Source organism: Botryllus schlosseri, chromosome 8 (genome assembly GCF_051294905.1).
Source record: "Botryllus schlosseri isolate E-star chromosome 8, Bs_hap1, whole genome shotgun sequence".
In the NCBI taxonomy this organism is placed as follows: domain Eukaryota; kingdom Metazoa; phylum Chordata; class Ascidiacea; order Stolidobranchia; family Styelidae; genus Botryllus; species Botryllus schlosseri.
This window is the reverse complement of record NC_137243.1, coordinates 13,749,284-13,773,798: the sequence shown is the minus strand read 5'-3', so window position 1 is coordinate 13,773,798 and position 24,515 is coordinate 13,749,284. Positions and strand designations below refer to the sequence as shown.

Sequence of the window (24,515 nt, the reverse complement as noted above, 5' to 3'; positions counted from 1 at the left end):
CAATTACGCATATAGGTTCGACTCCAGTGTCAAGAATGCCACCGTCTTAGCTCAATGAACACAGCTATCGTGCCAAATATGGCGCACTACTAGTGATATTATTCTTGACCAAGTATTATTCAGCATTACTTTCTTCGCATTGTCTTTATGCGTAAGGTTACAGATTTATAATTATAATAATCAATACAAACAAGACAGGGTGATTACATATCTGTCGCTTCCGCGATGGCTTATTCCGTATTAGCAGCTTCATATGGGTAGCTAGGTGATTCATATAGACCACCGCTATTCTTTTCAGTTACTATAGCCTTCTCCATACTCTAGTAGCTATAATGGTGCTATTTTCTTAGCTTTTAGGGGGGAATGTCGACCTTACCGGAATCCTAAAGAGACCGTGTCGATCTAATTAATGTATACATAACTACATAATTGACTTATATCATCAGTATTTCATTGTTGTTAGTACACTGATATATCAAAAAACAAGCGAATTCCAAGCATTCCGTGTACGGTACATATATTACACCATTGCTATGCATTAAGTAGTGCATTTGCAGTACTAAGGGTATTTGCATTATACACCATTGCTATGCATTAAGTAGTGCATTTGCAGTACTAAGGGTATTTGCATTATAATTTTCAATTAATAATATACAAGTAGTTATTTTTAGGGTTAGCTAGCTTCAGGTTTGCACTTAAAACTAGCATCATTTTTTTCAATTACGATACATGATACAAATTTACGGAAATAAACATATATAACTATAATAATCTACAAAATGAATTTCAGCTTAATCACGGCAATCTACCAAGCATTCACCTTCAAGGTGATATCCACGTTTAGGCCAGTTTTATTCCTCGAGTTGACGCGTATGCAAAACTCTGCACTAGGGGATTCAAAAAGGGGATATAAATGATTCGCTTGGCTCGCATCAATAATTGTCTGATAAAATAAAAATAAAAACATTTTTTTCTGGCCGAACGCGGCTCTTTTTGTAGGGATGTATATATATATATTTTTCGCATTTTCGGTTACTTTTTAATCTTTTGCACTTCTTTAAAATGTTAATGTTCTACATACAAGCATCAAAATTTTTTTTATTCATTTTTTATCCTTTTCATTTTCTGACGGATACCACAAAATATGTACAACGAAGTCACCCCCTCCCCTTCTTTTAATTAGCGGAGGATGCCATGAAGCCATGCTATTCCCTAGTGTCGTGGCAGTAGAGAATGTGAGCATGGTTCTTCCTCAAACAGAATAATTTATTTTTCAAATGGCGACGAGGCGCAGCGTCTGTTAATCACAGTGCGCTGCCTCCCTTTAGGAGTGGGGGTTATAAAGGGCATTATGATTACACCCAATCCAGTATAATAATAGGATATCTACAAGCAAATAGGTTAGTGCGCAGTCGCACTAAACATAGGCTAATAACTACCAGTACCATGATGACAAAATGCCCGATACCAACTGTACACAATTAGAGTAGTATATAACCCATTATTAGCCAATCAATAATATCATATGTGCGCCATAAATCACATTTATAGATATGAAAGGTTAATTCATACGGGTGTTGACACAGAAAATATTTCGTCTCAAATAGGGGAAGTGTCACATAAATTCAAACCTTTAGGCAGGGTAGTTCGGCGTCGTTTCTGGTAACTAACGCCATATCGCGTTGCCACAAATAGGGATCATTAACAGAATTTAAACACGAAAAGTAAGGCATATACCAACATATAGGTTTATTGTCCACCCTGGCTACGGGGTGTATTCAGTATTATGGGGTGTTTTCGTATGATCTCCAATTTGCTAGTTCAATCAAGAATAAATAGTATTAGCACTTTTACTGACCAATTATTTTCTTCTAACCTGCGCTAATACAGCAGCGCTTACGCAAAGTGAGGGAACACCATAATAGTGTTACAAGCTGGCGAGTATTTCTAATAATAGGGAATCACATTGGTTTCAAAAATATGTCACCATCTTTGTGCGACAATAGATCTTGAGTCATGACATCTCTTGTGCTAGCCAAATTAGTAGGTGGTTCTGAGCATGCCGAGTCGGGTCTACAAAAGAGTTATCAACCACAATGATTCGTTGCACTATATTAGCTGATCAGTATATAGACCGGGTACCTATGGTTATCCTCAACAGCGAACGAGCACAGATTTAAATGTTGGAAAATCGGTAATGTCAATAATCACATATGCGCAAAGCTGCTAAATTGAGTTAAGCCCTAGCATATATCTGAAGCATTGTTTATGCAGCGGATACAGAATCAGCTTTGGCGAGATTTAGCGCTATTCCCATCGTGTCACGCACGATTTGATGCGAATTGATTTTACGATTCCAACTCCGCAGTGTCGTGTAATCTGATCCCCGCAGCACAAATGCGAGCCGCAGAAGAAAATCAGGTGATCCATAAAAAATACCAACTTGGGAATTGGGTACGTCTCACGAAAGAGTGTCGTTTACGGCACACCTAGGCGAGTCCAACATTTTTCCCAATCCCGATAGGAGGCCAAGAAACCAACGCATGTAACGAAATGACCAATATTAGGGCGACCATTTTTTGATATACATGAGAAATTCAAAAATTATATCGTTGGTTAAAAAAATTGTCAAAATTCTGTACGTAATTCAAATTTGCTTTGCAAACAACATTTCGTTTCTTACGTAGAGATTGCAGCGGCTGTGACCCTATCCTCTCGCTTTTTTAGACCACACCCTGGAGCCTATTTTAGGGTCTTATGTTTTCCCAAACTTACGCCCATAGCGTAATTCTGAATCTGAAATTTGACGGCTTGACGGACATTGTTTCTCATAGTAAAGTGATTCTTAACAGATCGGTGTTTCGCGACATCTCAGCAAAAGTGTTATTAGGTTGCGGTCTTTAAAATACGATGTAGACAACATTGTTGGTATCAAGCAACGGGTGTGTTATCAGCGCATCCACAGTATACACTGACCCTCATTGCTGCTAGAACACAACTGCTACTGTGGAACGTTTAGTCGCTATTGTTGCCAAGGTATTTCGTAAGGACAGCTAGTTCCAACCCAAAATGCAGAGACCAACCTTATGTGAACAATGCCTAATTTTAATACTTGAATGCAAAATTTTGTCAAAATTAAACTCTTAATGTTGATGAATGCAAAAATTGTGCATTTATTTAGCGTAAAATCTACCGTTTTTTTTTTAAATCAATAACAATTGTCCCACCCAAAGATACATCATCATTAATATTAGGCACCAATTTTCGAAGACTTACGCTCATTGATAATAATGATGAATCACACCATAGGGGTCGGGAAAGGACAAATACTATATAGCAATATCTGCAACTACAAATATCAATGACGAAATTCATATATGGATTCGATAAATCGCAGTATTTACTCGTGACATGACTTCTCTCGGCGCGCCCAAGCCGATACGAACAAACACATTAGTCCTTACTTCATCGGGCACGGATCTTTTAACATGGGATATCGGGCGTCCAGTTACTTCACAACCGAACACTGGAATACGGCAGTAGGCTATATTAATAAACAGAATATGGCCATACATAGAGAAAAGTTGGCCACCCCTGGTTTAGGGAGTATAGGGATGCTCTCAATATGCGTCAAATCAAATTCAAACCGAGGCCTTAAATTAGCTGCAAAACAAAACATGCGTATGCACCATTATTCATTATACCGTTATTACATTTGGATTTCTAAGTACACGCCACATGATGCCACCTTCCTTAATTATACGATCTAGTTTTAATAGCCACATCGTTACTTGGATAGAAATCGGATTAAAGACCTTGATATACACATATTTCCCAATTCTGAAATTTAGGCTTGTTGAAGCGACTTGCTTGCAACCGAGAACCTTGATTTCGCCAAAATATTTCAAAGTCTTGATCTAAACCCGGCCATGACGCCATTCTGAGCGTCCCAAGAAAAATTGAAAGTAATGCCCGTGTATGAATTTATGACGTAACAATTGAAGTTACAATTTAGTCACTGTTTCCACAGTTAAGTTCAAATCTTGTTCGTTGCCCGTGTTACGACATTCAATCTATACCCTTGTTTCAAGCCAAATCAGTTTACTCCTCTTTAGAGAGGTGACTCAAGTCAATTTCTTAGTCAAATCAACATAAATTTCCAAAATAGAAGCCATGACTCAAGGTCAATAGATTTTGCAGACAAATTAACCCAATACGATGAACTGCCGACCCATTTGCGAGTTAGTTTACCAATTTAAAGCTTATTCCAATAATAATGCGCAATGAAATGCTCAAATTGTATATTTGTTAAATTCAAATACTATAGTGGGACGGTTCCAAATCCTATAACAGGCTCACATAGAAACTCTGGTCAAGGTGAATGGCGATAGCACACTATGATAAAGTCCTAAATTACAGAACAATTAGGCCACCCAACACTATTATACTCGCAAGACCGCTTCCCCAATTATATGAAGGAAACATAGCACTTACTGTTATCACCATTAATTAAGACGTATACAAAATACTTCATCGCGTGTACGACTCTAATGCACAGTTGCACACGCACCTTGTTGATTCCGAAAGCCAAAAGCGTAGATGTAAGAATAGCCTTGTGAGTTCAATCGATAATTTCACAATAGTGCAGACTGCCTAGTGCCCATACATCTGATACAGGATTCCTTGCTCGAGTTACGATACTCACTTAGATATTGAAGCGATTCTGATCACTCTATGTTTTTATTTGATGTAGCTGACCTCAAATCTTTGCTCATATATATACGCAAAACAAAATAATTTTCCAACAGGTAAGTAGTTTTCAACCCATAGTTATCTCGGTCGTGTAGCTATGTAGGCTATATGTAGACCAGACTGATCCATTCCAAGTCCTTATTCTACGTCTACTTGTAATGATAGGACAATACGCATAATACCAATGGTATACATTCGTACATAAAGACGAGTACAGGAACATACAGTCATACACATATGTAAATATGAATAAGTCAACCTCAGTTTCTCCAAGCTTTCATCTGAGTATAACTACAAAGATAGACGATTAGGTTGTTATCTAACTCCAACCTAAGTACATACTGATGAAGAAGTTAACGTACAAATGCTTATATGCCTTCAGAGTAAGGAATTGCGTCATCGTTAAAAGGGTTTGGTGGATGACAAGATAATCGTTCTGCTATTTTGCGAAGTCAATTACCGTGCCCAGCGCCCCAGGAAACTGTCACAAAAACTCCTACATTCCTACATAAGGGATTAATATCCGGATGGCCAGTGGTGTTTCCTTTCCAGAAATTGCACGTTGTAGTAGTACCGGAATGTTTCTACTCTCACGGCATGCCGTGAGCGCCTGCCTTCCACTTATGACCCTCCCAAAAACCGCACACACAAAAAGAATATTACAACATGGGTTTCCCATTTTTGGTGATGGAGCGTTTTCGCCGCGCACGCGATAAGAATGACATAAGGCAGAACATTAGCTGCAAACTCGATTTTGCAGTACTTTGTTAAGACACGATTGCCGTCACAGATTTATTGCCCGTACTACACAGACTTGGCGCATAGCAGTATAAGTATTACTCCGGTCTACTGCACGAAACCTGCGAACTATATCAGTTTTTGCCCCATTTTCTAGAATACGATGGTGGCGTTACAAACTTACCAACAACGACAATCCGAGCAAAATCGCAGTATCACGTTCCACGACTACGGTATGACGTATTAAATTATAATGTTTTACACACTCCGTGTGGTGATTTCTATGGAGGAAATCATTAATTAAAAATTTACATTTTGATCGAAATATGTTGGGCAGAACAAGTACTGCCCCGACCATGCAGGATCGTTACCCAGGCCGGATGGCTGGCACCATATGCCTTGTACGATTTAAACTTTAACCGAGGTGATATTGAGTCTCGCCATGCGTCCAAAAAGAACTAGTGGACCAAGGGAATTATCCTCACAACCAATTTATAGCAAGCAAGCAAGCATTCATGTATCAATTTAGCCCATGACCGCAGAAACGAGTGCGACACTTTTACAAATAGTTTAACCAGGCCGATGAATGAAAATGCCGAGGTAAAGTGGACTCGCGTCACAATGGTCAATTCAAGTTAAGAGCCTTTATTTATTGGTAAACGGGCGTCCGGAAGTTAAAACCGAATTTAGAGAAATTACAGATCTCACGCGTAGAGGCAATTTACTGACTGAATACCCAGTATGTGCTTGTGCGCCAATACTTTTGCATTTTAACATTCAATATTACCACACGTGTACGTACAGCCTCATTGCGCGATGTTGTATCACTTTTGTCATTACGGAGTGCTTTATACCGGACGCAAATGACGATAGTAACTATCGCCTTTAATTCTGATCTATCGTATACGGTCAACCATAGACGGGAATGTCAAACTCGATTTAGCGTCGCGGGCCGGACCAAAACCTTGATCGTTTGAGCCGGGCCAGTCTAATCAAGCCTGATATCTACCTATAAAACTAGACATATGGTCATAAGTTCAATTTAAAGTCCATGCACACAGACGGATTACAGAAACACGGGCTCTATTCCAGCAATACGTTTCCGAGAACACATTTTCGAAGCAATCATACTATCGGGTTGTTGTTCTTTTCATGCTAGTCGTTTTCCGAGTAATGACCTAAGATGTCCAATGTCCATATACGTCACTAGTAATCGCTATTATGCCTTTCAATCATTCCGCGCTAATGCGTTTATTGCGTTAACGAGACACCACCCACATTATCATTATTAATACAACAATTATGGCAGCTTGGGTAACATTTTGAAACTACTCCCAATTGCTCACCACCGATGAAAGGTTTCTTACGATGTATGTATGTGTTCCCCTTCATTTGTGATACTTTCGAGATGCTTGTCAGGTAGCTGGTTTTCTTTAGCGATAACGGTAAAGCTGAGGTCAATTGACGTATATTTCGTGGTGCAAAATTCGCGTGATACAGGGGTGGTCGTAGTCAGCTCCTGCATCGAGTCGCCCTACTCCGTTCGTCGCCATTCGACTGATAAATACACCAGTGTGGTAGCATGATGGAAATTATCTTGCTTACCCGTCACCGATGTTGCATTCGGAGATTTAATGATAAATTCACTTGAAATGATATTGACTCGGTCGGGGAGAAAACCGGAGTGGTTGGTATTACTTTTGCCGAAGCCCGCCGTTGCGTCACTAACAATTTCCACGGGTGTAGATTTCCTGAAACGAACTACTTAAACCTATTAAAACATGTCGCCATTTTAAATTTACATTGCTATATGTGAAAACCACATTCTCGTAAGGGCTATATCTGACCGTCAGTTCCAGACGTGTCACTTTAGTCCAGTTCTGTTGTGATTGGCGCCTATTGCATGAATAACCTCCCTCATTGTTTAATCGTCGTCTTGGTCTGTCCGATTTTTAAAATCTAATTCATGGCGCGCTATATATATCTCCCGCCGCCAAACCTTACCCAAAACAACGCCAGTAAAATTCAAGATTGGATACATGCATTTGTATGATATTTCCCTTTTTTACCGAGCGCATAATGTTGTCGGTATGCTTCTGCACAAAATGAGATATTTTTGGATTTTACAGCTTGCTCGCAAACGCCCACTCCAGTCGTAATTTCTGGATACGGCAAATCTACGTTTTAACATCCTAGGGCTTTTTTTTCACATGTTCCATATGGGTCGTACTACCCAATCAACCCGCATATTTCCCATTTATGTGCAACATATACATGTACATAGTGCAACACTTCACTAACTATACTCAGTGTTCCCATTATACCCCGTTACTATTTACGGCCTTTACTACACTTGTACCTTTTTCCCTGCCAGATGGAATTCGTCTTCTGAGGTTCAGATTGCCAAGACAGGAACATTCGGTGCCAGTCATTTAGGCGCCTATGGACAATTAAACCTATATGTCTTTTGTAGGCTATAAATATCTAAGTTTTCGGTGTTAATTCGCTCTGAATATACTCATTAAGGATATGTCATACTACCACATCATCTACTGCGAAGCCATTTTTCTCCAGCGCCCCCCATACCGCCCCCCTAAGCCCAGCGCCCCCCATATCGCCCCCTGAGCGTTTCCGCCTCCCTTCAAAATCGCCAGCGCCCCCTGGGGGGCGCTGGAGGCAAGATTAAGAACCACTGTTGTAGGCCATGTAACATGCGACTCCGAGAAGTGTGCCAGAACGATCAGCAGCGAGAGGACCTTGGCCGAAAAGGAATGCCTTTTGCTGACCGAAAACTTCGATTATACAAATTAATGCATATAGGCTATGTTTAATTGTCCATATAGGTGCCTAAATGGCTGGCGCCGAATGTTCCTGTCCTGGCGATCTGAACCCCACAGGACAAATGACATCCCGCAGGGTAAATTTATTTGCCAGTAAAGAAGTATCAATTTGGAATCGTGTGCGTCTTGGCGATTTCCATATCTTTTGACATAGTAGATAGCGGTCACGATTATTTGACGTAGTGAGCAAGTAGTGGAGAATTGCGGCAGACTGTGACCGCAAGCCGTACGTTGCGCGCCCTGGTATAATGTATATACGAACGAGGGCTTGAGTTTTTCCCAATTTACCAGGATATAAATTCTTAACGGCTGAGTACATGTGTAGCTAAATGCCGGTAATGCAAGCCTTTTCGTGTTGACGAACATTCACTCCACTCTACTCACACACACACACGTTACGGGAAATAAGAATAATATCGGCCTGGTGTAAATGACCATAGTAGTCGACAAACACCATGAATACCCCAAAAACAAACAAACAAACACACACGATAAAGAATAAACTGCAGTCACTATCATTTGACGTAATAAGCAAGTAGTGGGGATTGCGGTAGACTATGGCAGTGTTGGAATGACTCGAGTCATGACTTGACTCGATGCACCCTTTTTGCATGACTTGAATTGACTCGTATCAGAAATGTGAATTGACTCGTGACTCGAAGCAAAATTCACGAGTCAATTTCAAGTCATCAAGTAATCGGCGTCGATAAAAATTACTGTATCTTGCTTATCTTCGGATTGTTCGCGAAACGCTGGTGTAACCCGTGAGAGCGACCAATCATTATTATCGTGAGTTTTACAGGGCCTCCATTAATTGTTCTCTCACAAATAAATTGACCGCAAACGAAGTGATCGAATCTTACAGCTTACGTTGTTGTAAACTAGTAAAGTAAAGTAATTTCTGTTCTCTGTTTTTACCTTAACCAAACCTCTTGTTTTATTGAAATTGAATTCGAATATAGTTTGTATAGTCCTCAACCATTGGCGCAGGCTCGAATTGTATCATATCGATTTGTAAATGGGTAATTGCATCCTATCAATTCGTATCTGTTCTCTATTTTGGCTGGTAACTAAACTGAGGTTTAGCAGTTCTACGTATATGTGAGCGATACAGCGCCTTCCTGCGTGTATATTCAACTCTATATTCGTTCATCGGTTCAAAATCAATAACCACTCAATCTGAATTTCAGACAGCTAGCAAAATGCAATGACGTTATCATGCCCCATACTTTGAAAAGGCAATTTGACTTGAATTGTGGCTTGACTCGTGACTTGACTTGACTTGACTCGACTTGACTCGACTCACCTCCAACAATCGAGTAACTTGACTTAACTCGAGTCAAATGTGCAATGACTCGTGACTCGAAGGTATATAGTGACTTCATCTCAACACTGCCCTGCACTAAACAGTACATCATATGTGGCTGATATGTAGCGGCAAAAAGCGTACAGGGTCTGGGGGCTGAGCCTCGGAAGCTCGTTTTATCACCCTACGGGGGGCTAAGACCTGACGAAAAGCTGTTACGGTCCTGACCATACGTGTTCTCTTTTTTCGGAATTTGTCCTCTTTTTTTCTAGAAAAAGTGTTGAAATACGAGCTAAACTTGAACTCTGGCGCACCGACGAACGCCATATTATATTTTCATCTGCTCAAGATGTATACACGCAATGTACAATGCGATGCGATAGACAAGACACACAATGCGATGTAATGAACGCAGATAGGAGGATGCCGAAACGAACAGCAGTTGCAGTCTCGTAATCTGGCATTCACCTCAGTCTAAAGTTGCCCGATGTCGCAGTCAGACTATAGATAGCTAACCTACCGTAGGTTAGTTATCTATAGTCAGACTTGGATAACTAGCAACTACCAGATGGTGGACAAAAAATCCGTTGCTCTATCAAATATGCCGGACCTGATCTGTGGAACAGCGAACAGTATCTCGCCGGCTATCCGAAAGTCATCGAGCATATGTCCTGTCCACACTCCACACCACATTCAAGTCGTAATACAAACAATTTCTACTGAATCAATACTTAGTTAGCCCTCTACGTTTCCGGACCACGACCTGGCATATCGATCTCGCCTTTCGACACATGCCACCTTATTTTGTCACATGTCCTTTTATATTATATTGTCTTTTGTTTGCATGCCTCCTTTTTTACATCGCCTAGACGAGATGGGTGTCTGATTTCGATGCTGACTATATAGCCTACTCGTCGTTTCAACACCTTTCATTGTATCGCAGTCCTGAGATGTATTGAAAGTTGAAAATATTTGCAATAAATTGAATTCGTAACCATATGATCACTCTTGTTACCCCGAGGGACGTCTTTTCCACAGTGACCTGCTAGCCACTTTTGAGTATACACCAGGGGAGTCATTGTCAAACTTACGGCCCGCCAGATGATTTCATCCGGTCCGCGAAGTTGAAAAATGCGTGTATATTATCCAGCACATTTCTTACAAATGTTGAGATTTTTAGTAAGAAATACTTCCATTAGTCCATCAAGACAGCTCATGTCGAGTAGGCCCAGAGGTGGTCAAAGTAGTCAAGAAAGCGACTCAAGTAGAAGTAGAAGTAGCGAAGAAAAAATCTACTCAAGTACGAGTAGAAGTACTTCTTCAATATCCCATCTGAAACTACTTGAAGTAGAAGTAGAATTGACTGACTTTAAATCTACTCAAGTAAGTAAGTAGTAAACAAACATGTATGTCTACCTATATTTACTAAGCATATCAAAGGATGAAATACTTTTCCGACAGCCTTACAGAATGGAAATAAATATCACAACGCAGAAAGAAACGTATTGCAACGAAATGGTAAATTGCTATCCTTCCCCCCCTAGCATTTCAGTCTCAAGTAAGGGTGAGGAAAAGGATGACTAGGATCTGTAGAGAGAGATAGCATGGTTATCTATCTCCCCTCCCCACAGACGAGTCTTGGAGTGCCAAGGCGATATTATCACAAAAGACAGTCTCTCTCAAGGATCGACGACAGCGCGTCGTGACCTAGGCAAGGGATGAGATTCTGACAGTCCTGGCTTGTTGTATGGCTGTAAGCGAGCCAGGGCCAGCGGTGGCCGTGGGGTCGGCGTTGCAGGAGGCTCGTAGACATCATTAGGCAAGTTTTCCGGCTGAGCGGCTGGTTCTGAGGCAGCAGGCGGTGTGGTATGGACCTCGGGGTCCAGGATCCTGAAGCAGTGTCGTTGTAAATGTCGGGTGTCCGGGCACTGAGAATGGCGTAAAGCGGCGCAAGTGTTGTCGGTTTCGTATGGTTACGCGGCCAGACCCGTCAACGCGAATGACGTACTGGTGATGCTGGCGCACCTCGACGACAACGCCTGTTCTCTCCCAGCGTTTCGGATGGTTCCCAACTAGATTCTGCAGGTATACATGGTCACCGACTTTCAAAGCAGGCAGCATCTTGGTGTGTTCGCTTCATTTTTCGTATTCGCGACAGTGTCGCCGTGCCATGGCAAGTTCCCGGTGGGCTACAATTTCTCGCCATGATTCATGGGGTACGTAGCGCGCATATGGGATCGGGATAGCATCGCGAATAGGGCGTCCGAATATGATCATCGCAGGGGAGACCTTAGTCACCGGGTCAATGGAATTGCGGTACAGCAACATAGCTCGTTGGAATTTGTCAACATCCAATGAGCCGCCGCTCGATGTGTTGTCCATGAGCATCCGTTTCACTATAGAATGTAAACGTTTACATTCTATATAGTTTCACCGTCTTGACTGCAAGTTCGGCTCGACAGTTCGCGTGTGGGTTGGCGACCGAAGATACTCTGTGGGTTACGCCCCACGATTTCAAGAATGCCTGGGTCTTTCCAGCAGTAAACTGTGGCCCGCCATCAGAAGTCAGCTCTTCTGGAATGCCAAAAGTCACGAAGGTTTGCCGTAGCTGTGAGATGAGTCCATCGGCACCAGAGTTCGAGTGACACGCAATCGGCCAGTTAGAGTACCGATCGACAATGACAACATAGTCCTTGCCATTGTGAGAAAAGTAATCACTGCAGATCATCTGGAAAGGGTAGGCTACTCTGGGCGTGTCAGGACGGCTGGAGGCTGCATGTGGTTAGATTTCGCGATCCTGTGGCAGTGACCACACTGGTCTCTAATGCGAGAGATGTCGACTGTGATCAGTGGCCAAAAAACGGAGTCCCTCGCCCTAGCATTCATGGCAGAAGTGCCCTGATGCCCGGCATGCAACGCGGTCAGGATCTCATGACGCAGACTCGAGGGTATCACGATCCGTTGTCCCATAAGAATAACGCCGTCCACACTCCACAGTGATCAGCATCGACGAGAACCTGTGGTAAGGACGCAAGCTAGCAGGCATGATGCGGAGGTCGGTCGGAAATCCTTCACTGATATACAGGTTCAGTTGCTGAAGGTCGCTATCAGAAGAGGTAGCTTCACGTACCATGTCCCATGTGACAACAGTCGTCGAGGCCCGAAGACTGGCAGTAACGGCAGCCACGGTTGAAGCATCGTCAGCAAAGTCTGGCTCATCGTCGATCAGTCTTGGAATCTTGGACACGGCGGTAGGGCGGCGCGGTGTGAGATAAGTTTCGGGTGCCTCTCCGGGCAGCTCAAGCCTGACGGGAGGGCCATGGGGGTTCCTGGATGCAGCGTCTGCAACGTGATTGCTCTTGCCGGGCACGTGGACAATCTGAAAGCGGTATCCAAGGGTCTTTTCCTTGAGGTTGAGGAGCCGTCTGTTGGTGATGTCCGACAGGGACCTGTCGTTGAAGACCCGCACAAGAGGCTTATGATCAGTGGCGACGATCAGCTGGGTGCACCCAAGGACGTAATATCTCGTTTGGTGGAGCGCATATGCGACAGCCAGTGCTTCGCCCTCAATGGGGGCGTATCTGCTCTCCGCTAGGTGAGTAAAACGGCTTCCGACCAGGCATAGTTTCCATCCATCCGGACAACAGGTCGGCGTCACAGGAGCGCACTTGCAGTACTTCTGTGTCATGAAAAAGCCAATCCCGGTTACAGACCAATCAGTCGCGAGGCATGTTGGTCGGCTAGGGTCGAAGAGTCTCACACCATTCTCAATTTCAGAAATGATCGCTTCTTTTGACAGCTGGAAGGCGCGTTCCAATTCTTCAGACCAAGCAAATTTCCGGGCCGGTTTCAGCAGGTCTCTGAATGGCGTCATCTGCTGTGCCATGGCAAAGGTGTACGCTGCTTGATTCACCAGTCCGAACCATGCTCGCACCCCGGTAATGTCAGCAGGTGTAGGGAAGTCCCTTATTGCGTTGAGGAACTTGGTGCATGGGCGGATGTTGGTCATAGAGATCGTCAATCCAGCAAAGTTCACTTCTTCTTGCGCAAGTTGAAATTTCTTTGGATTCAGAGTGATGCCATTGCGGGCACATAAATCAAGCCATCGGCACGTCTGAAAAAAAGCAGTTTCAATGTCCTCCGCCCACATGCAAGTGTCATCGACACACTTCACTTTGTCTGGGAAGTCAGAGATGATTGCGTCGAAACGTTGATTATATGCGTCACCACTCGCCAGGAAGCCTTGCGGTGCAACCTTGTATCGATAGCGTCCCCATGGTGTGATGAAGGTCGTGATGTGTCGGTCCTCCTTTCTGATTGGCACGGAGTGGTAGCCATTCCAGGCATCGGTTACGGTTTTCAGCATGCCCTGGGGTACTCGATCCGCTAAGTGGAACGGCGCCGGGACATGGTGTGTTTGTCGTACAGAGTGCTTGTTCTGAGGTTGCAGGTCGACCGTGCGCCTCGGGGAACCATCTGCCTTGCCGGTGACAACCATCCGTGAGCACCATGTGGTGGGGGTATTTGTACCAACCCTTTCGAGCACTCCTAAGCGTACATCCCTCTATAGGTCAGAGTGCACCTGTTCTAGCCAGTGAATGGGGACCAGAGCGGGTTTGTGCGTCGCGACGGGCGTGGCATCCGGGTCAACGTGCAGATGCAGCTATTCCCCTGTCATCAGTGGCAGAGGTTGGTGTTCGCATACATTGAACGTAGTCGAGCCGTAGTAATCCAGTAGCCAGCCCTTCAATCGGTCGACATGCTCCCTAGTTGGCTTTAAACCAGGAGGTAGGGTGTCGGGAAGGGGCGGTGGCTGAGTTCACGGCGAGGGCAGGAGCAGGCAGGATCATTTTGTTCGATCGCTGCCGTCGTATGAACATCCTGCGAGCCACGATTGTACGGAAAATCCTCCGGTATGATGCCGAGCGTGGCTAGGGCTTCCCTGCAGAGGTAGGATCTGTCAAGCGTCGACGACACATAGCACATGATGCGGGCTGTCCTCGCAGTCCCACCGGGTCCCGCGAAACTGATATCCACAGCGATTCCACCAACTATGCCCAAGTCTGCATGAGATGGACCCTCCATGATTAGCTTAACGGGGAGCAGATCACGGCGGTCGATGCCCAGTCGCCCAGCGATGAACAAGGGAATGATGGAGCTCTGGCAACCCGTGTCAGCTACCATGTAAGTCCGGATGGAGGAAAGCCGAGCGGAGGTGCGAATGGGGTGACCCAGCAGAGAATGTGCATCGGGAAGCAAGTCCATCGAGACCAGTACGACAGGGTGAGGTTTGGATGGCCGCACCTTCCAGCCATCATCGAACACGTGATGATCGAGTCTATTCACCATAGCTGAAAGTGATGCTATCTGTTTTGCCTCGAGAGATTCCGACGGGCAGCACAGGGCATCATTCGAGAGCTGAGAGTCGATGCAGCTAGCAGTTCTTTCGGCAGGGCTGGAGGAGGATTCAGTCCGGGCCTCCAACTGCTTGGACTTATGCTTCGCGCAAAGCCGGTACGATTTATCCTTGTGGCCCCATTTCCCACAGTCTAGGCATTGCCTGCAGCAATTTGTGTAATGGCCTTCGGACGAGCATTTCGTGCACAGTGAATGCCAGGCTTCACACTTGCTTTTCCGTGCGTCACGGTCGTTGCGGGGGGCATGGGCCCGTCCGCCGCAGGCCCAGCACATCCTGGAAGATTGAACGGCAGCTGCAGACTGTGGTGTCGCAGGGAAATTACCGACCTCGGAGTGCGTCAGGCGTCCCTGTTCCTTTCTGGCGATGAAGGAGACAGTGTCTTCCAGGGAGCGGTCTGTGGCAGCATCACCGAGGATATCAGAGAGGATATCGGGATCGGCGATGCCCCGAATAAGGTTGTCCTTTATGATCTCAGAACTGTAATCGAAGACGTGGTTGCAGCCCTCCTCCCGACAGGTCGATGTGTACTGACACAAGGCAGCTTGACCACGCGCACGCAGGCTAGCAAGAAAGGTGCGGATGCTAGAGCCGGGGGTCTGAACCATCTTGCTGAGCCTGAGTCGATGCACTAGTCTTTCACAGCCATGCAAGCGCTTGACCGCAGCGAGCAGATCTTCAACTGTCATGGCATCAATGTCGCGTCGGATATCCCTCAGTATATCGGCACGTAGCTCGGAGTCACAACAGTGGAAGAGAGCAGTAGAGGCCATGTTGTCGGAGATGTGACAGCCAGTTTTATACATAGGCCTACGCCACTCTCTCGTGAAGGCCGACCATCTCTCGGGATCGCATCCCGATGCGATAGTCGGCTTTTCCAATTTGAGCGGGGACCCAGACTCAGTTGTAGCAGCGCCATGAACAGACCTGTCGTGGATTTCGAGGGCTTTGATGAGGGCAGGAACTAACGCCTCAGTTATATTTAGCGTAGCTTTATTTTCGGAAAATAGAGGCATTACTACACTTGCTTTTATGCTTCAACAATCAACATGTATGTTCTGCAGACAAAAGAACTGAAAGTAATTAAAACTCAAAGTATGATACTCGCAATTGAAACAGAAATAAAGATACCACTTCTAAAAAGAGGGAAATATATTTCATGTCTTTTGTCCATAAAGCTTCGAAGATGATCTGCTAAAACAGGTGTAATGCTCAAAAAAGCTGGATTTTTCAGATTAGCAAGACACGTAATGGGCTGTTAGATTACGATATGATAGGTAATTGCTAGGTTGCGAAACGGTCTTTTCAAAGGTTATGGTGAGCCATATTTACTGTGATGAAATATTTGATATGGGCGACAATGCGGAGTGAGCGGAACCAAGCAATCCGGTACCTAAATTATATTCACTGATTTCGTGAAAACATATTTGTCACTCCATAACTACTGTGCGTGAAGCGCAACAAAATATCTGGGCTTTACTTGACTTTGATGAATATTAAATGTTGATACTCCGTGAAAACAGCCACAAAATTTCTCAGGCTATCTTACGTATTGGGGGATTAAACTACTTCTACTTGGCAAACTGAAAATAGCGAAAAGTAAGCAAGTATAGATCACAAAATATTATGAAGTAGAAGTAGAAGTAGAGAAAATCAGATCTACTTGAGTAAGTACGAGAAGTAGAGGAAAACTACTTGAGTACTTCTAAAAAGTAGAAGTACTTCGATACTGACCACCTCTGAGTAGGCCACATTATAACCACCCGAATTCGGTGCTGGTTTCTAGTCACCATTAGGAGCAGGTCGCTGACATTGACACCCGATTCCGAGAAGGCAAGAAAGTGCGAATTCATTTCATTGACCAAAACTAGTTATTCACAGAAGCGAAAACGCTAATGCGAAACCGATATATGCAGGTTACATGGAAAATATAATAAGAGGTCTCCAGCCTCGAGAGAAACCCTAATTTATGGTTACCATATTTTGGAATCAGGAAGGAAAAAGGAGAGAATCGGGAAAGGAGGAGACTTTGTCAAAGTTTTCAAACTCAGAATACCGATGGAAAATCCTAAAAAGTTGAAAATTTTTTCTCACTTCGCAGTCGGTTGACTAAAAAAGGTCAACTTTCCACTACGCTCCCGAAATACCCGTTGGAGCGTCACTTCAATGCTGATTTGCGTAATCTCAGTCGAATTTTGCTATGGATTTGACCAAAATTCCTCAAAAAGAGGACAAAATCTCAAAAAGGAGGACACTTTAAAAAAACCGAAAAGGGAGGACGTATGGTATTGGTAACCCTACCTAATTGCGAGTAGGCCTATATAATAATATGAAGAAAATTCCAGTGACCGCGTTTGCACTTCAAATCTCTTACCCTCATTTTCTCATGGCATCCCGGAACTGATAAATCGCTTCTCAAAAGATTTGGTGTTCTAAACTAAGAAGATATGAGAAAGCTAGAAATTATGCCAAGTTTATGTATCAGTTCCATTGCGGTCGATGTCCCTAAAATTTCAACGACTACTTCACCTCGGAGACAAAAGCGCACAAGTACAGCACACGCGCGTCATCGACGTACAACTACCATATGATCAGGACTGAATACAAGAAAACGCATTGCTCTATCAAGTATGCCGGACCCCAATTATGGAACAGCATCTCGCCGGCTATCCGACAGTCGTCGAGCATGTCCGCATTCAAGTCGAAATACAAGCAATTTCTTCTAAATCAATACTAGCCAGTCTTCAGAATTACCGGACCACGACCTAACAATTAGGCTTACCATATATTTTGGAAATGTAAAAAGAGGACACTTTTTCAGAAATTTCAGACTTGCAAAACCGGAGAAGAATTCTCAAAAACCGATAAATTTTTCCCACTTCGTGATCGGTTGACTAAAAAAAAAAAAAAAAAAAAAGGTCATCACCTCCGCTCAGAGCTCAAATTAACGTTTTTCTCTCCACATTGCCAGGTGGATGACTAAAAAAAAAGGTCTTTGTAGTGATATGAGCCATACTGAGAGACTACTCGCAGTGTTTTCGCTCAGAGCTAAAATCACCGCTTTTCCCTCCGAAATACCCGCCGGAGCTTAACTTCTGCGCTAATTTGCGGCATATCACTCGCAATTTCCTCTAAATCTGACCTAAATTTTCAAAAAAGAGGACATAAGGGCGTCCTCCGAGGACACTTTCAAAAAATAGGACGTATGGTAAGCCTACCTACATCGACCTCGCCCTCCGCCACGTGCCACCTCATTTTGTCGCTTGCGTCTTATATTCTCGGCATTACTTTTCATTCAGTGTGCACTGTGCATGCCTCTTATTTACTTCGCCTAGGCTAAGGTGGGTGTCTGTCGTGTCTGATCTTAATGGCTACTCCAAGAAGTTTCGACACCTTCCTATCTTTTCATTGTGTCGCAGTCTTGTGATGGTTTTGAAACGATGAAAATATTAATAAACCTGATTGACAGTCCAACTATGATTTCCACCAAAGAATTTATTAAATCATCACAAATGAATGGATTACAGGACACCAATATATACAATACATGGACATAAAAAACATGGGGATGAAGTACAAAACACAAAGCAAAAGATAACACACACTAACGCAATTAATGAAAAAAATTTCCGCGACTGGCACCGAATATTGATACCATGCGAAAAATCATAGCTGTGATATATGCGGAAAAGAATTCGCTTGAAGAAGCGAATAATGGATAACCCAGTTCATGATACCACCCCGTAATGCTTCCACATTGTGCGCACTTGAGAAGACCTCCGTTTTGGCACTTCGTTGTGTCACCAAAATGCGTTATTGAGATGTTTGGCTCTGAGAGCGGAAGCCCAATCCCACCTCTGACAACCTACAGCAAACATTGAAAGTTTTGATTTGAACCCAGATCATTGCAGAGTCTACATACCTCAGGTTGAATCTTCCCGTCTTAGCAATATAGCCTATGTCAGAATTCGACAATGCTGGCGAGGCTACGTGAGATTCATTGAGACAGGCTTCAAAGGGCTATTGATTCGGAACCCAGTATTCCCTCCACCTGATCAAAAGTCAGTAAAAATTGCACATGATCGTTGTACGTATAACTAAATTACTCATGGGCATGTATACACTCACCCATCAGGTGCGATGACATGCTCTATTCATTCAACATCGAAAGAGATAACGCGGGTTATTCTGGCTGCATCCTTAGCAAGTTTGTAAGGATGAAACATGATACAGTATAAACCGGCCTTAGAGGCACTCGTCGCGACCACTACCGCCCGGCGCCCGACCGTACATAACGGTAACACAGCCATATCCGCCTCACCCCCATCCGAGTGCGCGGAAGCACGCTATAACCAGAACTCAGGCCATGCCAGGTGTGGCGTGAGTGGACGCGTGGTGGTGGTGGTGGCTGGTAGCAGCTGCCGTAACGCACCGATGCGTTAAGCAGAATATAAGTGAAAAGAGAGAGAAAGGGATAGAGAGAGAGATTTATTGGTTTGGTTCGGTTTGGTTTATTAGCAATTTTGATCAGTTCATTGCGATGCACTGAAAAGATAGGAAGGTGTCGAAACGACTTGGAGTAGTCTTTGGAATCAGACACCTACCTTAGGCCCAGGCGATGTAAAGAGTAGGCATGCACATTGCACAAATGCACACTGAATGAAAAGTAAAAGACGTCGGAGGTGGGCTCCTCGTCCCCCGTGTGTCGCTGTTCTTACGGAGACAAAAGTCAAGAAAAAAGACGTAATAAGGAAAGAAAGAGAGCAAGAAAGCTCATAAAAAGGTTCGACGATGAAAGAATATTAACATCGAATAATACTGTGACATCGGACACTATAGGTTTAGGTGGATATAAATTCAAGAGACCCCAACTGATTGTTTGTTCGGCATCCCCCTATCTGTTCATTTCATCGGATTGTGTGTCTTGTATATCGGATTGTATATTATTGTGTGTGTGTCTTGGGCAGATGAAAATATAATCTGACGATTGATTGATTGATTGAGGAGGATTCAAAAATGTCGTTGACATATATATGTGAAAAGGACCGGCCCAAGAACTGAGCCTTGGGTTACACCACAGTCCACAGCAGGTAACCAGTTGAGCAGAGGACAATATGTCGGAGATTGAAAACATTTGTTGGCGTCCAGTGAGGTAGCTTTTCATGAGCTCAAGTTGTGGGCCTCGGAATCAGTAACGCACCAATTTTGAAAGGAGAATATCAGGATCTATGCAGTCAAACGCCTTTTTAGATAAAGGAAAATGCTACACCCCATATCACTCGTACTGATAGTGGAGATGATATCAACAATGTTGTAAACTTAAACTGTTCTTCGACGTTACATTATGAAATTAACCTGTCCTGGCATATCAGAGAGAGAGAGAAAGAGAGAGAGAGAGAGAGAGAGAGAGAGAGAGTGAGTCTTTATTTTCATCCAACCAAAATACATAACACACGGCAGTGATGGTGGTACAGAAAATGTGCATGGGAATGATCGATAAGATCTAGTCTGATCACACCAGCATCAAACAGGTACACTTGACTCTAAACCAGGGGTCACCAACCTGGTGCCCGCGAGCACCAGGTAGCCCGCGAGGACCAGATGAGTGGCCCGCGAGACTGTTCTAAAAATAGATCGAATAGCAGCATCTGCCAATATTCGTCAGATTATCACCAGTGAGCTTTTAAATATATAAATTGAGTGATTTAGCTATTGTTGTTTAAATCACACTATAACATATGACTTAGAAATGACAATACATATATATAATCACTTGAAATGATGATATCAAATATCCCCAATTACAATTAGTAATATACCAACATGTAGTAGAATAACAAGATATCGAAGACGTAGGATAGGCCTACGGCGTACTGCCCATACATGCGATATGAGGGCATGCCATCCACGGTCTTCTTGAAAGGGTGGGGGGTTCCGTTATGGTAGCTCGACGTCCCGGACTATGCCAAAGTAGTAAAAAACATTACTATCAGGTAGCAAATGGCGGTGACGTACTAGCAGATGCAGTATGCCCAATGTGTATTGCATCTTTTGACACAACTTGTCTCTCTTACACTTGACGCAATTTATAGTACCATGTTTCTAACTTTCTGTAATCGATGCTGCTGTCAGGTAAAATGAAATCTGTCATGTCTGGATGCTGAACAGTTAGAGATTGAAATTGTACCACTGCAAAATCACCTCCACCTCAAAGCCCACGGGGCTGCAGCAAACTTTTGGTGCCTTGTTGACACGGAAAATTACAGTGGTGCATGCGCACTGCGCAGCAGCTATGAAGGTTGCAAGCGTGTTTATAGTTCAACTTTCCGTTGTGAATCAGCCATTGCGGACACGACATTCATCAGATAACAACCACAGAACGCGCCTCACTAATGCACATCTGGAACACTCACTCTGAGTTGCAGTGTAAGTTACATAGGCTACCAGAGTACAGCGCACTAGTTGATAGCATGCAATGCCAGGCCTCCCACTGACTGGTTTAGAAACAGATTACAGGATGTCCAGTCTAGCGTGTGACGAGATTTATTTCAAAATCTGAGCTTGCAGTTGTTATATAATTTATATAAACACGGTGCGAAGTAATTCGTGATTTCTTAAAAAGTCTTAGTGGCTAGCTGGTTGAAATGAGATGTTTTTATTTAAAAGAATCTCTTAGAAGTCTTACCGCTATGCGATACCTGCCCAATGCTATGAATATCAAAGCGGAAATTGTGTCTGGCACGGGTAAACGGTGGGAGTAAATGGTAGACCGTCGCTTCAATCAATACCCAAAAGTAGCCCTTGGTTGCAAAAAGGTTGGTGACCCCTGCTCTAAACAGTCTGGCTATAAAAAATGTTAGTTAAAAAAGGAAAATAGAAGAAAAATTAAATGATAGTGGCAAATGGTCAATGAAGCAATGTCTGGGCGAGCTAGGGCAACAATCAATCAATCAATCAGATATATTAATATTTTCAACGTTTCAAAACATCACAAGGATGGTGATCACTGGGATGCAATGAAAAGATAGGAAGGTGTCGAAACAACTTGGAGTAGCCTTTAAGATCAGACACCCACCTTATTAGCCTATAGGCGAAGTAAATAAGAGGCATGCACACTGAATGAAAAGTAATGCAGAGAAAGACGCCAGCGACAAAATGAGGTGGCATGTGGTGGAGGGCGAGGTCGATAATAGGTCGTGGTCCGGTAATCCTGAAGACTGGCTAGTATTGATTTAGAACAGAGGTCTCAAACTCAAATGTGCTCGCGGGCCAATTTTCCAGTTTTTACCACGCCGCGGGCCGCAGCATCAATAAGGGTATTCCATGTCTTTCCAAGTAGGCCTTAGTTGGCGGGATGAAATTGTCCTATTGAAAGTGAGCCGATCCAGCAGACTGACATTCAACACGCATCATAAAAATGTTATTTACTCTTGTATCAATTTAGGCCTGGCATGAAAAAAATCATCACATTTATAACTATTTGAATAGAAGTGTTGTTGTACTTGATAGATATTAATTATAAGATATATAGACGCCATGTGAGCGGAAAAATATATAATGCTATCATCAAAGCTATCACGTTATAATTTTGCAGCTACTATGAATATTGTGAATTTAACAGATTGCTGATGGAGATTGATCTGATATCATTTGGGGTTTAGCAGTGTAACCCATGCAGTCCAGGATTCGGGTATACTCCTGATAAGTGGGTCATTACGCTCATGGTCAATTATCTTCGAATATCAGATCGGAAAATAACATTATGAATACATTAATGAATGTCTCATAGTTACAGAGATTTCGGAACGCCGAACAACCCATTGTTGATACATCGTTTAAACTTAAAGCGTACCGCTACGGCACTCAGTACATTTAAGTGGCCTTGATAACATGGTTCAGCGACCCAAGATGTAACTAATAGATTGCGAATGGTTGCGATAACTACTTGCTTAGTAAGCGAAATACCAAGCTGTGACCTTCTGATCTATTACTTTTCCCATGACTCCGTGTCCCCTCGGCTCATTTTCATTTGGCCATCGAGTCAGCATGAGTCCGAGTAATTCTAATAAAGGTCGCGTCCAGTCTAACTCACAAATTTCAGTCACGAATCGTCTATAAGCATAGTGCTGTAAACTACTATCGTCCAAGGGTCAAGGTTTATCATCATGAATTGGAAATGTGGCGAAATAGTGAATCTTCTGCTGCATGGGCGCGGACAGTGAAGTTTGATGAATAGTTTCAGGCTTTCGGAGCAATTTAAGAGTGAATTTTCACTTGAAAACTTGAAAAGATATATGTGGCACTTATATATTGTAAAATTAATGAAAATCTAAAATGTCGTCGCGGGCCGCACAAAATGATCTGGCGGGCCGCGTGTTTTGAAACCTCTGATTTAGAACAAATTGCTTATATTTCGACTTGAATGCGGACATGCTCGACGACTGTCGGATAGCCGGCGAGATGCTGTTAAGCAATTGGGGTCCGGCATACTTGATAGAGCAATGCGTTTTCTTGTATTCAGTCGTGATCACATGGTAGCTGTTCTTCGTTGACGCGCGTGTGCTGTACTTGTGCGCTTTTGTCTCCAAGGTGAAGCAACATCGTTAGTATAACGACAAGAGGTATCACCAAATACACACAACATATAGTGATCACTGATTAGTGATCATATTTAATATTTCTGTCTGTCTATACCATTCTAATTCACTAATGGGGTTCTATACCAATACCGAGAATGGACAGTGGACACTACCGAGAACGGACATTACCAAATATGGATTCGAACTCGATGGGTTTGCGATCGTGCCCGTACCCTAAGCATGTATGGAATTTTACACTGCAAATTTTCATGAGAGCATCGAGCAAATGTCAGTCGACGATTCCAGGATTTTGTATTTGCGGGATTTTAATATTCGCAATCTCCTCATCTCTGTGCCTCTGTGGGTAGTCCGCAGAGATGAGCGGATTTGAAATTTCTATGTCCTAATCCAATCCAAATCCGAACCTTCAAATCCATATCCAAATCCTAATCCATAGCTTTTTCATATTCAAGTCCATGTCCAATCCTAATCCGATTCTAACTGGAAATTCAGAAAAAATACTAATTTATGCAATGGAGGGATTCGAAAATTTTCTTTCACAACCAACTATTCACTTGATTCAAGATAACTTAGTAACCATAAGTACATTAATAACTGATCTGAATAAAGTTTGTCGACTCGCCATTCGCTACACGACATTTCAATCTCCCAGAAAATAAGTAAATCCAATCCAAATCCTAATCCGTTCTGAAAAAAATGTCTAATCCAAATCCAATCCAAATCCGACAAAATTTCACAAATCCTGTTTTTTCAAAACCTAATCCTAATCCATGCTCATTGCTCATCTCTGGTAGTCCGGTGAAGGTAAATCCCCTATCTCAGACAACCGACACTGTTGTGCTGCAATTTTCAGCGTGCGTTAC

The 24,515-nt window shown here is 43.3% G+C and overlaps 2 protein-coding genes and 1 long non-coding RNA gene across 3 annotated transcripts in view; all 3 read right to left on the bottom strand.

Annotated features, from left to right (window-relative positions):
- The window catches only part of LOC145444248 (uncharacterized), a 170,285-nt gene extending 163,502 nt beyond the window's left edge, over nt 1-6,783 (bottom strand). Inside the window, exon 1 of the mRNA XM_080322197.1 lies at nt 6,780-6,783. The gene's annotated coding sequence lies outside the window, so the exon portion shown is untranslated. The remainder of the gene's footprint in view (nt 1-6,779) is intronic.
- LOC145444222 (uncharacterized) overlaps nt 1-24,515 on the bottom strand; it is a 118,984-nt gene that overhangs the window by 62,068 nt on the left and 32,401 nt on the right. The gene's annotated exons all lie outside the window — the stretch shown is intronic.
- LOC145444051 (uncharacterized) lies at nt 18,533-19,441 on the bottom strand. The gene is made up of 3 exons (XR_013916598.1): nt 19,181-19,441; nt 18,975-19,103; nt 18,533-18,917 (listed from the first exon to the last, which is right to left on the bottom strand). It is a non-coding gene; the product is annotated as an uncharacterized LOC145444051 (long non-coding RNA).